This window comes from Conger conger, chromosome 12, assembly GCF_963514075.1.
Source record: "Conger conger chromosome 12, fConCon1.1, whole genome shotgun sequence".
Classification (NCBI taxonomy): Eukaryota; Metazoa; Chordata; class Actinopteri; order Anguilliformes; family Congridae; genus Conger; species Conger conger.
The window spans coordinates 21061296-21077216 of record NC_083771.1 but is presented as its reverse complement, the minus strand read 5'-3'; the positions used below and the strand labels follow the sequence as shown (position 1 = coordinate 21077216).

The following is a 15921-nucleotide window of genomic DNA, read 5'->3' as shown; positions in this document are numbered from 1 at the left end:
TTGTGAGGGGCGGTGCCTTGGCGTTGAGTGGCTGGCTCTTGTGAGCGGCGGTGCCTTGGCGTTGAGTGGCTGGCTCTTGTGAGCGGCGTGGATGTGGGAATCCCCAGGAGCTCACAGCGCCGGGGGAACTCGAGGGCGCCGATAACGCTGGAGCAGCGGCACTGATTGCTATAATCAGGAGACGAAGGCTGCCGTTATAACTGGAACTGCCGGGAGTGTGGTAATTTAGTGGGGAGCGGAGTGGCAGAGAGAGAGCACCTCCACGCACCTCCGTGGGGAGGGAGGAAGGAGGCCCAGGTGCGCAGCTTTTGTCAGGCGGAACGCGTAGCGCTCCGGTGCGGGGCCGAACCAGACGCTCTGCGGGGTCACCGTTAGCGCTCCGGTTAGCTTCGTGTTGCCCGATAGAAACGCCTCCTTTCGAAACCGAGCCAATAAATACAGCAGAGTGTTATTGTTCTCTCCAAAAAAGGATTTATTAAATTCTCTTTTTTCGCGCTTTTCAGAAAAACAGCTGAATCCGCACATGGTTTCACAGAGAGGGAGACAAAGCAACTTTAATTCCCCAGAGAACCCCAGGTAGCCTGCACTAGCATTACATTTCTACAATTAGATCATAACAAAGGGTAGTGTACATGACCAATGGGAAATACTGTGATGCATTTATGGTATAGGCCTAGTGTATATATTCTCATGACAACAGATGTTGAGGCAGAAATTATCTTGAACTTCCTCCTGACTTCATTTGGGTCACCTTGCGGTCCTCAATAAACCTGTCACCCTCTATAACCTTCTCATAATCTGTCACCCTGTCACCCTCTGGCCCCTTGGCCCCCACTCCTACAGTAACACACTGAATCATCTCATTGCCCCCGGCAAGAAAGCACTCGCCTCCAACCAAACTGAAATCTGCAGTTTATGATTACATTTAAAGCAATTCGCCTGCCCAAGAAAGCCACTACTGACCCTGCTGAAAAAGAAAACAGTTCAAGCTAGGTTTTGAAACAGCTGGTAGCTGGTATTTCAAGCTGCAAAACTGCACCATGAAGACATGCAGTACTGAAAAAGGAGCCACACCCATCAACAACAGTGACGACCCAGCGAACACACGCTAAAGCAACAGCAGAACGCAACAAAGCCAGAATCTCATATCTGAATGGATCATTTCATTCTGTGTACGGGAGAAACAAAAAAAAAGTTACCCCTCTGTTTAAACACCAAGTAAGGAACTCTCTCTCACTTACACACACACAGACACAGCGGCGTGGTGGACATGCTGACACGCTCTCCCAGTGAAAGAGCCATCATGTCATGCACAGGAAAATGAGTGCAAAGCCAGGGTTAGTGTGCAGACGGGGGCATCCCCTCCCTGTCCAGGAAGGGTCTAACCATTTCCAGTGGCAACGATCGGATTAAACGTGGCTGTATTTAATCTTTAATCACATACGTGAGCCTCATTACCCACGTCCCCAGGCACATATTCAACAGCATTAGCCACCACTGTGGGAAACTGCAGAGCTTCAGTTATTCGATTTTTGAACTAATATTCTTTCTTTTTTTTTACTAATATTCATGCATTTATTGTTCCGCTCACGGAGCTTCAACCCTGCAAGTTGGAGTCAAGGTCGTCCGTCATGACCAAGGTCACCCAGAACACTGCAGTGTTTGCAACTGCAGAGGAGCTGGAGGAGTGCTTTTCAAAACCACAAAAAAAAACTAAGCCATTAAAAGTGGAAAGCCTTTCAGAGTGACAGCCACAACAACAAAACAGGAGAGGAATCGTGTAACCATGGCAATGGAGAGTGAATTTGGCCAGGAAACCAGAAAGGCAGGAAAAAAAAAACGTCCTTTTAGTTTGCTTTTTGGGTTCATTTTGGGGGCCCTGACATCAAAAATCCTGAAATCCACAATGGCAGCTCTGAGACTAGTGTCTCCCTCGACACCCATCCCCCGATTCAATCACATCCGCCAAGACATCTTAAGGAAGGCGCTAATGAAAAAACACAGCTTATAACAAGACTTGTTGGTTTACTGAAGATACGGAAGACTTCAGTGTGGATTAATTTGTTCTTTCTGCCTCTATCTATTGAATAGCCCTTTAGCCTTAATGTGACTCAGCAGATTTTGATTGAATCCCAGGGTTAGCCCTGAACCTAGATGAGTGAATGATGAAAAATGCACGAGGTGTCTGCTGAAAGGGTCAGGACCCCGTTCGGAAAGACCAAGCAAATCTCCATGAGCCTCATCACAGAGCAGACATGCAACCTTGCTTGAATCTTGGCGCAGTGCGGCGATATTGGCACGCAAAGTACGCCCACGACTTCACACATTCCGCTAAAGAGCGTGGCTGTTTCACACGCGTTCGTTCGGCAGGGTCACATATCTGAAACCCTGGGCCTCCAGAGGCTTCTCCGTTCCCACCCCCACTGTCCCTGAACGCTGCTCCTGTCACTCCCTCCGTTCACAAAATGGCTCCATGAACGACACCTCATTCAGGGGTGAACACTTACAAATACAAATTTACTACAGATATATGGCAATACAGCATATATTAGCTCAGTTTAAAATGGCGGCGTATGCACAGGCATACACTGTTTAAGAAATAAGCCACGGCAAGCTGTACATACTATTCAATATATGAGCACACATATTCAGTACATATATTACATTTACATGTACTTATTTCAAAAACATTATCACAAAAAGGCATTTATTAAAGTGGCAATAGCCCCAACAATATATGTCCTAATATATGCTGTATATTTGCAGTGTTAACAGGTTTCATGTCTAACTAAATGTTATAAAGGAGCACTTACATAGTGACAGTCAGAGCGCAGTGGTCCAGTTATTAGTTTGTTAGCTTTTAGGGAGGAGGGGGGGTGGTGCAGGGTGCATGTTAGTGGTGGGCTGGCTAGCTAGCTAGCCGTAGCCCCATAAGCGTTAGTACAGTGCATTTCCTCTGGGGCAGGGGGTATGAGCAGCATCGGGCAGGCTCACCCGGTCCCCACGTCAGTTAGTAATGGCACCAACCGTGACCTTCACGTAGGCGTATGTTAGTAAAGAGGTGAGTCGTGTTAGCTGCCGTCTCCGCACCCTCGGAAAGTTGGCAAGGGGGGGGGGGGGGGGGTAAGTAGAGGGCGCGCAAGGAAATGAAGCGTGCGTTAGTCGAGGATCTAAAGAGTTAGTCGGAGAGCGGCGTTACCTCTAGGGGTGTTAGTATCTCAGTCATCTCATCACCAGGTCGTTAGTAGTGTAAAAAAGGTGGGTTAGTGCGTTCCCCTTGATTTCTGATTATCGAAGGGGTAGAAAGAATGACGGTAAGTAGCAATGATTTGTCCAAGCTACAAACCAAGCACAGGACAACATGTCACATGGCCACACAGTGTAACGGGAAGGAGGGCGAATTGATTGACATTGAAATATTTTGCCTGAAGGTCAAAGACTCGGCTTGACGGTACTTAAGAAACTAGCTCCTTGGAGCAGATATTGTTTGTGTGCAAATGACACGGCTGCATTGTAAATTTGTTATTAATGTCATTATTAATTGCTTGATGGCTGACTGCTAGCTTTTTTTCTCTCTCCAGTTTTCTCTCTTGTGATGAACTGAACCCGTAATAGTGATGTAATTTTTTGGCTTTTGACAGACTTTAACAGCCAATGAGTTCCAAGTTCTCTTGGCTTACCACACCCTCCCCGGTCTACTGTGTAGGCACTGTGAAAAGATTGTGTTTTACTCAAAACCGTGGCTTCATTCCTGGTTCTGAAACTATTTCTGCAACCCCTGAAAGACTGCTTGCTTAAAGCGGAGTTTTCAAATGTAACTACCTGTATAGACATAATGAAACGTCATCTGTGAGATTTTTGGAAAGTATTACCAAATGAAGCTTTGTTCTTTTCTTTTTTCGAAACCGTGGATATATTGTGCTCTGGAATGAGGACCCCCAATTTAGAGCTCTCGACACTGGTTCTGCAGGGAATATGTATCACACAAAAAGAATAGCCCTTGCTGAATTTCAGAACTGTGATATGAAATTTGACACTCGTGGTATTATTGTTTTGTGTCTTAGCAAGTCTGCCAGGGATGGCGAATTGTTTCCAGAAGCAGGGGATTGTGGGAAGGGAGCCACAGAGCCTGGTGGGATCAGTTAGTAAGCCTAGCCCACAGTACGCACACCATCTACTGCAGGGGTTAGTCACAGCATTGTTAGAATTGTTAGACGTTAGTAAAGTGTTAGATTTCATTAGGCCTTCGGCCCACAATGCCAGGAAGAGAATGGGCAGTTTTTTGTTTTGTTTTTCAGAACAATTCTTGTGCCAGATGAATGGTAGGGAGTTGTGAGATATATACAGTATGATAACATTAGACAGTTCTCTGTATGCACAAACTGACACATACACACACAGTACAGAGCAATATTCACAAGCAGACACCACTCTGTTAATGCATTCACACACACACGTGCGCACACACACATACACATACACACACACACACACACACACACAGCAGTATCCACATGTACACACATACACACACTCTTCATCCTATCAACAAAGTCACACAAAGCCACATTCACCAAAGGACACACCACCATATTCAAAAATGCCAGTGCACGCACATACACACACACACACACACACACACACACACACACAAACACAAACACACACAGAAAAGAGCAGTAACAGCACAACAGTTACAGGAAAGACAGTTTCAGTACACTTCCTTGGCTTGCAAGGTTTTGGTTTAGTTGGTTAATCTCTGTTAGTAAAGGTTAGTAACCAGCTTTACTGGTGTTTGTTAGTTCGTCAAACCACTGGTTAAAGTTTCCAGGGCAACCGGAGTAGCCCACGCATGCAGCTCAAACAGGATATAAAGATGGAAAGTGAGAAGAAGAGAGAACTTGAAGATACAAGATTAAGACAACCAGCACACCAGAGCCAATAATAAGGCACCTACACTATTACATGGCGGTGAGCAGAATAATACATGGGGTTAAAAGCCATTGTCAGGGGTACTAGGTTCTTTAAAAACTACCAGGCTGTGAAAATTTGTGACAAACACCACTGGAATTGGTTAGTGTGCAACACTGGTGTTTTAGTAGGCCAAGGCTACTGGCAAAAGATAAACCAATTAGTTCTCATTTTTGCAGAGCGAAGCAAAACTTGTATGGCTTATGGGAAATATGAAGATTTGGGCCAAATGCATTAGCTAACGGTCTTGGTACACAGACTAATGGCGCAAAGAGAGAGCATTTCACAGACTCCGGAATGTTTTGGCCTCTGACTTTAGATCTGGGGCAAGGCGATTGGGTGAATGTGCAGTTCAGTGCCTGAACCAGGCCAATTGTGGTCTGTGAAATACCTTGGTGAATATAGATGATACGTTTTACTGAATGAGCGAACGGTCTGCCGTGCAGTCAGGCGAATATGCAATTCAGTGCTTGAACTGGCCCAATCGGGGTCTTTCAAATACCTCGCAAAATAAGATAAGCTTGTCAAATGAGAAATGAGCGAACAATCTGCCATGCTTTCCTCTCATGCATCGCAAATGAAACGGTTTCAGTCAAATACATCAAGTAGCATTTAACAATACACAGGACGCCATTTTAGAGGATGCCTGTCCCTTCAGGAGAAATTCACTAAGGTTGACCCACCCTTTCCATAAATAACTCGAAGTTTGTGGTAAGGCACAAACTCCTTCCCCTGTTTTCTTTTACACATATCTGTATAGTGCGTGCACAAGCTTTGTCTCATGAAAAAAGGTATGTATGATTACATGTGGTATAATATCAAATCCAAAATGAAATTAAAAGCATGCTATATTCAACACAACATATACTGACTATCGCCACATTTATATCGCCAATTGTTTCCCTATCTTGTAAAATATATTTAGTCATCATACAAAAATGAAATTGTTCAAAATAAATATTTCGTAGCCTTTCATATTCTGATGTTTGATGTAAGACTTTTGAATTGCATGTTAGACTTGCAAAACAGCTTCTACACCTTGAACCTGCGTTCACCTCTAAATCTCAGTGATGCCCTCAACCCCCATGCCCTAAAACACCATGGTTGGATCACCACTGTTCTTCCCAAGAAACCCAAGAAACGCCAACAAACAACTGTTACAAAGCCTCAACCGCGAGAAACGCCTACCCGGTCACAGCAGCGCTCGGACGTCGCCAACGCACACAGGAGGGAAGAAAAGTCATTGCCGGAGGTGTCAATTAGCGGAACAGCCAATTAACTGCAGTGGTGTACAGGAGGGCGGGGGTGGGGGCGGGAGTCAGAGGAAGCTTATCGAAGGGTTCAGAAAGCGGTGGCACCCTACTCTATCAATTTCGTCAGGAGGTGACGACTACGACGACGACAGGGCAACAGTGATGGAAGATTACGGCAGTTTTCCTATGGATTATTTCTCCTTCCGCCATTATTCCCAGAATTATCTGACAAGGTGACTTATCTTCAGACAGTGGTGTCTACTGCAGTACAGGCCAGTGAAAGACCTCCAACCTCGACCCAGTCCACAAGTGTACATTTGTCCCCTCAGTCTGCAGGGTCAGTGAGTTCACACCCCCATCCTTCATTGTCTAACCTACTCCAGCTGAGATGAGTGACAGGGGCTGACAAACTAAGGGAGTGCAGCTGAGCTCAACTCCCTTGCACAGGCACACCAATCAGCTACAACTGCAGTTTAGGCCAATTTAAGGGGATTTAAACCCCTGGGAAAGCGCTCAGTTGGCCACACAAATTATTTCCAGACCAGCCTTGTAGGGGCCATACACTAATCATACCCTGAACTCATCACCTGAAGGTTCTTTTTTCCTCCTAAAGGACATTCACTTAAAGCTTAATTTAATGGTGTGTGTTACATAACAACAGATTTGTCTTTGATAGCATTCTTCTGCCGAGCTTGAAGGTGGCACTGGAGAGAAATCGGGGGTCCTCAGCACAGATTCCTCCTCCTCTCCTTGGACAGAGAAGCAACCGGTTCCTTCCCTAAGGGTCACCCCCACTCTGAACCTGCTGAAAGAAGAAACACCGATGGGTATGTGCACACACACATATGTACTGTACACACAAACACACACACATACTGTACACACAAACACACACACATACTGTACACACACACACAAACACACACACATACTGTACACACACACAAACACACACACATACTGTACACACAAACACACACACATACTGTACACACACACAAACACACACACATACTGTACACACAAACACACACACATACTGTACACACACACAAACACACACACATACTGTACACGCAAACACACACATATGTACTGTACACACAAACACACACACAGGCATGCATTCACACACACAAACATGTACTGTACACACAAACGCACACAGGCATGCAAGCAGAAACAAACGCACACACAGACAGCCAGCTATACTGGTTGAATAAGGGCAGAATGAAGATCGAAGTGTCAGCGGGAAGCCAGTCCCGATGCCTTCTGTGCCCATGAACAATGGGAAGACGAAAAAATGCCAAGGTGCACCGGCAAATACAATACTGTCAGTTAACGCCGCTCGTGATAACTTTGAAATAAGACACATTCGTGCTGTTTCGGCCTTGAATCACAAACAACAACAAAAAAAGAGAGAGAGAGCGAGAATTCGTCGGGAGAGGGTGGAGGGATCTGCAGGCAGCGGTGGAGCCGGAGTAATTCTGCTGGAAAGGCAGCCTTTCTAAAAGGACCCCTGGGTGGGAGCCGTCAAGCCTGCACATAAAAACCCTGCTCTGCTCCATTGCCACGCGGGGAGTACAGCTCCACCTCACAGCCAGCACCAGAGAAACACACCCTTATTCTCAAAACTGAGTTTGACACAAGTCAAATATAAAACGCCATCGGCTGTTAAAAGCAGAAGATCAGACTGATCTGGGTTCAGTATCACCCACCCCACACAGGTTGGCTGAGGCGAGAGGAGGCGGGAAAAGATAAATTATATAAATGATAGTGCAATAACTATAATCCCAAGTGGAGAATTTGGTGAAGCAGCCCCGTTCTCCCTGGTTGGGCAGGGGAGGGGATAAAAAGCCACCCAAGCGGGCTAGCAGAGAAGCCATCACTCCGGAACATTCTGCATGCGTTTGCCGCCCATCCTTAAGGCATTTTTTATTTTATTTTTTAAAGGTAACAGATTTTTATTTTGGCAGTCAGCCTGACAGATTGAGTCACAATTTGTTTATGTAAAATGCCTTGAACGGTTCTGCGATGATTCAATCGATCTATGAATCCTCGCTCATTAATTTTTCATCAAAAGTACTCTTAGTTTGAAAGCTGCTGAGGAGGTCTGGTTTCACCAGGCGTACGTCAGTGACCGTAATCCAAGGTTATAATATAAAAATGGCCCGTTCATTTGGATTTTAGCTGGAAATTAAACCGGGGGCTTTTCGCAGGCTTATAAGCGCGACGCACTCGTCCGCTAATGCAAATGAAAAACACATGCCGGAAGTAGTGATTTCTCCTAAGTGCTATTTCCAATGAAGAAATGCATTAAGGGGATTTGAAAAGATTTGAATGATTGATGGAATATAATTTTTAAATCACGGAATTACTTTATAACGGGGGTTGCGGGGCCGTAGGGCACAGAATGACATTGAATGCCCCATTTATACTCAGGAAGTGCAAGATTTGCCAAACTGACCACAAATTTGTATTGTAAACAAAAGAAATACTTTAGTACTGTACAATCTACCTATGTTTACACAGCTGTACACATGACATTGCTGTAAACGTACAATATCTCACCTTGCTGTGCTGGCAGTGGGACCGGCAGATTGACACAGATGATGGAGACTCATTTTTAGGGCGGGGGGGGGGGGGGGTCACCCTCCCCTCTTGCTCCGCCCCTCCCCCGGGTCCCCTCCTGCAGAGGAACAGAGTAAAGGAGAGCAGCAGAAAGTGGAACACGACCTGGTGCGGCTCCTCCCCCGTAGCCATGGAAACGGACGCCACAGAACAGGGGAGGGGTGGGGGGTGCTTCGGACATGCCCACCCCACCCCTCACCACCACAAGCCCTGTTACTTGCACCCAATAAGGGCTATGGTGTTACATTTCTGAATTTGAGGGACACTGCTTACACTGTTAACTGGATCACCCGATTAGAGACTATCAACACACGTGATTCCCACAATTTGGGAATACTTTGCTAGTGTTAAGTCTCCAAATGAGCAAAAGGTCACTGAGTTAAAAACAGACAATTAATCTATGTGACTTAATAAGAATCCTGGAACAGCAAACTATTTTGTTTCTTATTTATTTCGACATACATAATCATTAATGTGAAATGTAAAAAATCTAGAGAAATAGCACAAATAACCTATACAGCTCTCTTAACCCTATGAATACTAGGTTTTTTGGATTTGTTCTTTTTTTAAATTCTTTGTAAGTGTTGCGTTGAATTAGCAGGTAATGGTGAGTGCGGAGTGTTTAGTGGGCCTGTCTCCTGGAAAGCCAGGAGGGGGCAGTATTGGGGGAGAAAAACCGGGCACCACCGATGGGGATCCTGTGCTTTAGGAGGTACCTTTCAGACGATGTTACGCCGAGATCCTGACTTGCAGCATTCATTACAGGTCCCGGGGCAATTATCGAAAAAGCAGTACAGATGTTAACCACTTCAGTGTCCTTCCAAGCATGCTTGCATTGATAGCATAGTCCAATAATATAACACAACTGCAGGGACTATCAGCAGTTATTTTCATAATGACTCATAATTACCATGCAGTGACACACAATTAGAAAACTGTAATTGTCTATCCCCGCTCAACAGAAATACTTAAATATGACTCAATGTCACACTCGGGAAAGTATTTGACCAATTATCTGGAATAAACAGAGATTTCCTGTAGACTCTCTAAAGAAAGGTTTGGCAACCAGCGGCTCCGGTTGGCCCATAAAGCAACAGAGGTAGCATGGTAGCACTAGATAGATAGATAGATAGATAGATAGATAGATAGATAGATACCATATTCATCCCGAGGGAAATTTTAGTAGTAGCACTACAAGTAGTTGTACATTTTCACATTCAGTGCAGCCAACAGTAATATTAAACAAGCGAAATCCAACACCGAGCATGAGAGCCTATTATAATCAACTTGTGACTTATTTATTGCAAAATGATTCTGATATCCTTCAGCAAGGAGTGCATTTTAACGCAGGAACGCACTTCCACACTAGCAGTGATAATTTTTTTATCCGCTTCCTCTGTACCCTGCTCAAATCCCTGTTAAAAACACTTGCGCTCACTCCACAAGGAAACGTTTGACGCGTGAAGCCACATATATATATATATATATACATGTCGAATGGCAGTAATGGTACCTGTCTGGCTTGCATCTATGAACGGGACACAGAGTAACCCTGCTTGCTGTTGCTCTGCAGGTGGGAGCCTGTTTGCTGCAGGAGATGCGTCCCAGGCGGGGTCTGTGGAAGAGGTAATTGAGGACTCACAGTCAGCGGCTCAGAGAGAGCTACCCCCCGACCCCGCACTGCCCCTCGGGGTTATATCCCAGGAGGGAAGAGAAGCGTAGCCATTACCCGAATTCGGGAGGGAGGCGGTGCGGGCGGAGGTCCCACTCTGGGCTTCGGGCTCTGGCTCATCTTCATTCTCCTCCTCTTCCTCGTGGTCTCCAGTGGTGAGCCTGCAGAAACAGCCTCGGGGTTAGTCTGCAGCATGCATTCTGCCTGGGTCTAAAGGGCACCATCACTCACTCTGCTGTAAATTCCAGCTATGCCAGCTTCACCATCTTGAAAATGGAGCTGGTCAAGCTGGTCATAAAGCTGGTCTAGCTGGGTATGAGCTGGTCCACCAGCAAGGCCAAACTGGTCATAAACTGGTCTAGCTGGGTATGAACTGGTCAACCAGCATGACCAAGCTGGTAATAAAGCTAGTCTAGCTGGGTATGAGCTGGTCAACCAGCATGGCCAAACTGGTCATGAAGCTGGTCTAGCTGGGTATGAGCTGGTCAAGCTGTTTCAAAACATAGCTTGAGCTGTTTTTTTCAGCAGGGCAGCCCTGCGGTGAAAGCAGGAAGAACCGGGCTTATGTAACTGGACTGAAAGAACCTGACAGGGAGAGGCAGACGCACATTCAAGACAGCAAACGTTAGCTAACGTTCGTCAACATATTCAAACTTTTTTCTGTTCTATACGAACATTAGCTAACAGTTTGAGAAGGTAGTGCGGGGCAAACAAAAATGGGTGCCAACAGGAGCAAATCAGCCGGGCAGGATTTTCAGACCTAAGTCGCATCCATTTGTATTAAAAAGGCATTGGTGGCAAACTAAATGGAATGTTTATTCAAAATCATTCAACAGTACATGTTTGTTGCAAACGTAGTTCATCTTGAATGCACATCTGGCCTATCACTCTCAGAAAAGAGAAGCCCTGTGATTCAGAAGAACCCTGTCTAGGTCAAGGGTTCTTTGTCTGAGCGCTTTTCACACCTAGTTTTAGTTCTTTATGGAACATTTCCGGCTATGATAGAGGGTTCCATATAGAACTAAAAGGGTTCCTCTGTTCAGATTAGCCAAAGAACCCTTTATTTCTGAGAGTGATAAGGAACCACGCCCAGGGAAATGGCCTGACAGAACCAGGCAGGTAGAACGTGTCAAGACTCTGATGGAACTGGAATACATTGTAAAATATAATCAGGCAAATATACAAATTATTGCCACTTTAAAATTTAGTAATATAGCACATATATGTGAAATATATTTATCATTATTTATCACATAGTGCTGTATGTTCCTTATTCATAAGGGGAGGGAGAGAATCATGAAAGAAACCCATATGGTGAAACTAGACTGGGGGGAGAGAGATGGTGGGAGTTTGGATGGAATGAAAGGAAGAAAACTAAATTAGTAAATGGAAGAGATGAGGAAGGAGGAGGGAAGAATGAAAAGAGGGGGATATTTGAAACCACAGTGGCTTAATTTGAGGAGAGAAACTCATCATAGATGCGCTGTTTACTGTCACTAATTACAATACTATCATTTAATTGCAATATTAATGTCTGAACATATTCCCAAGTCAGAGCGGATTATGCCATTGTTTTAACCAGCGCAGTGCACCGTTATGAATGAGTCAAATAGTCTTATTACTCAATACAATTCCGCTCCTATTTTCAATTAAAGCAATCTTCCCAGCACTAATGAGGACACACAGTGCTGTGATTCAAAAATGTTTCTGCTCAAGAGAAAAACAGCCCTCTGAAATAGTGTATTCCTGAATTGAGTGCTCGAATTCCTGTGAAAAATTCACTTTGGGGAGAGCTGTGGAGGGCTACAGAGGGAGGGAACAGGGTCCAACAGTATCTCTGCTGCATCAAACCTCTCCTGAATTATTAATGGAGTTGATCCTGCAGAGGAGGCTGTGTGTGTGTATGTGTGTGTGTATGTGTGTTTATGTATACTCATGTTTGTGTGCAGGAGTGTGTGTGCTTGTGTATGATGCATGTGTGAAGTGTGTGAAGTGTGTGTGTGTGTGTGTGTGTGCGTGTGTGTGTGTGTGTGTGCGTGTGTGTGCCTACAGCCTTTCTCCTCCAGTCTGCCTTGTCAGTTTCTTAAGAAGCCGCTTCCCTTTAATGAAGATTCTCTCTGACATATCCTCGTTCTCAGAAGCAGCCTAGCATTGACGATGCGCTTCATCAGATAAACCTGCGTATCTATTGAGCTCCCCATTGTCAGCGCATTATCGCTTCCAAACACCCAAGCCTCCCCTGGCAGTTAACACCATCGCCTTTGATTAATATGCGCTTATAAATAGAGGTGATCACTGTATGCTTTCCTTTTTTCCGTTACGCTTATATCAGATTAAATTTGCTCCCATGGATTACTGAATCCAATTAGTAACCACGAACCGAATATTGTTCATCATAATATATTTGAACACGACTTTTATGGCAGAATAATTTATCTGAATAATAGACTACTACTAATAATAATGCCATTCTAAAAACAATTACCATTTTATCACTCGGGCTTTCAAAATCGATTTCCATCCATACCACACCCCAGCAACATACGACAAAATCTCACAGTGTGTCCGTAAACAATTAAAATGCCTCACTTTTATATATCTGTCGCCGATCTTGCAAAGATGTATTCCGTAAAACGCTTGGTTTACTCAAGGGCTACAATGGTCGGTTTGGTTTTCTTAACATGTGTAGCCTACATTCTGCATCAAAGCTTTAAATATCGGAATATTCCGGTTATGTAAAAAAACAAACAGCTAAATTCAACCGAAAACGTTTCGTTCTAAAAGGTTATTCTGCTAGTACACAGAAAGGACATGTTTTCAACTGTACCTCAGGGTTCGGCTTCCTCTGTGTCTCTGTCGCCGGGCCAGCTGTAGTTTGCACGCTGGGGTTTGATCGTCCCTACCAGTATCCTTGTCAGAGCGCTCACACAGCCAGGAGCTGGTCTAAAAAAGTCTGTGTCTGATCCGCCGCGAAATGTAGTGGGGCAAGATTACAAAATGAACTCCGCCCATCACACGCCCTCACCCCCCTTAATTTTACCACCTTTTGTCCGTCTTGTTTTGTAGTCTCAGTTAAAGGTCCACTTTTCAGAATAGCACGCTGCGTGCAAGAGAGCTTGTGCGTGCTTTGAATCAGACGGACTATCGCAGGGATGTTTAGGGATCCTGACCTTTTCATCGCTGAAATAGTCTCCACAGCAACCGGATGCAAATGGGTACGAGATGGATGCAAATGGGTACGAGATGGATGCAAACATCGAGCAGGCAATGATTGTAGAACGAATGCCATACGCTTTCCGTCAGTCTGCCTTCCACACCTCATCGCAATGCAAATTAAGGCGTATGCAGGCAGACTAAGAAAATCCGGAGCAAACTAAACCAGTTCCCCGGAGGAAATGTAATGATTGTCAAACTATATAATCCTATATTTAGGTCTCGAACGTTTAGCTTTTTTTTCCTATTTTGATATTTGAAATTTGCCACGTAGAAACATATGATCAATATTTAAACAATAACATTGAGGACATAGATGAATATCTATTTGATATTTTGTTTTCTACTGCAAAAGACATGACTTTACACTTTACATAATTCCTATAATTTGTATGAACATAATCTGCCACCTCCATTCTTATTTTATTTGATTATTTGCGATTATTTCCATTTGGGTAAATTATTACAGATTTTAAAATGCAGAATCAATAATGCTTCATCGTTATTGATTTGGCTTCATTGTTTTTTGATAGGTGTTTCACATGGAGCTAAAATGTATCGGTGAAGCAGTTGTATTTTGATGCAGTTGAGTTACATTTGCTTCAAACCAAAATGAGGTATGGCAAGATAATCAGAATTGTTATTCAAATTTAACCTAAAAAAACATCATCCTTTTCCCTTTTGCCAATTAAAGCCATGACTTCAAAAGATGTCACACATTATCCATTAGCTTGGCTGCACATAGGTTTGGATCCACATCGACCATATTTGAGTTTGTGTGTGAATGTATTTTCCTCTCATACTCCTGTGTTCAATATTTAGGTCATACTATGTTTTGTTTGCTTGTGTAGGACCTGATTTGCACTCTTTGTGTAGCTAAGAAGCATTACTGTGGGTTTGAAATGAGATGTGTACACAGCCATTGCCCTGTGGGCAAACACATGAAACGACTCCAAATAAATCACCACGAAGACAGCACAAGCTGTATTACTGCTAATCTTCTAGCGACTGCGAAATTCAAAATGCATTAAACATGCACGTATATGTTAGCATTGTTTCAGCATATAAGCTAAAGTCACACTAAATATCCCACATTTAACAAAATAGCAGTATTCACTCTTTCAGAATATATACAGTGGCAAGAAAAAGTATGTGAACCCTTTGGTGGAATTACTTGGTTTTCTGCATTAATTGGTCATAAAATGTGATCTGATCTACATCTAAGTCCCATGTATAGACAAACTCAATGTGCTTAACCTAATACCACACAAACAATTATAATATTTCATGTCTTTATTGGACACATCCATTAAACATTCACAGTGCTGGTGGAAAAAGTAAGTGAACCCTTATGCTAATGACTTCAACAAAAGCTAATTAGAGTCAGGAGTTAGCAAACCTGGAGTCCAATCAATGAAACAAGATTGGAGCGAGGTGTAGAGCTACTTGGACTTATAAAAAACACTCAAACTTTTTGAGTTTGCTATTCACAAGAAGCATCTGCTGATGTGAACCATGCCTCGCAAAAAAGAGATCTCCAAAGACCTACGATCAAAAATTGTTGACTTGCATAAAACTGGAAAGGGTTACAAAGTAATCTCCAAGAATTTAGGTATTTACCAGTCCACAGTTAGACAAATTGTCTACAAATGGAGACGATTTAGTACTGTGGCTACTCTCCCTAGAAGTGGGCGCCCCGCCAAGTTGACTCCAAAGTCACAACGCAGAATGCTCAGTGAGGTAAAAAAGAAGCCTAGAGTAACAGCTAAAGGCTTGAGGGAATCATTGGAACTGGTTAACATCTCTGTTTATGAGTCTACCATACGCAAATCATTGAACAGGCATGGTGTCCATGGCAGGACACCACGGAGGAAGCCGCTGCTTTCCAAAAAAAAATCAAGTTTGCCAAAGAGTACCTTGACACTCCACAATGCTACTGGGAAAATGTTTTGTGGACTGATGAAACCAAGGTTGAATTGTTCGGGAAGAACACGCAGCGCTACGTATGGCGTAAAAAGGGTACTACATACCAACATGAAAACATCATCCCAACGGTGAAGTATGGTGGAGGGAGCATCATGATTTGGGGCTGCTTTGCTGCTTCGGGGCCTGGACCTCTTGCCATCATCGAGGGGAAAATGAATTCTCAAGTTTATCAAGGTATCCTACAGAATAATGTCA

The 15921-nt window shown here is 44.0% G+C and overlaps 1 long non-coding RNA gene across 2 annotated transcripts; it reads right to left on the bottom strand.

The window, feature by feature from the left end:
• Window positions 1-448: 448 nt before the first annotated feature.
• LOC133142536 (uncharacterized) lies at window positions 449-13683 on the bottom strand. Of its 2 annotated transcripts, none has more exons than XR_009710189.1 (4): window positions 13355-13683; window positions 10585-10688; window positions 8796-10470; window positions 449-7029 (listed from the first exon to the last, which is right to left on the bottom strand). It is a non-coding gene; the product is annotated as an uncharacterized LOC133142536 (long non-coding RNA). The 2 variants fall into 2 exon arrangements; XR_009710188.1 differs by having other exon boundaries at window positions 449-7026.
• Between the last annotated feature and the right edge of the window lie 2238 nt (window positions 13684-15921).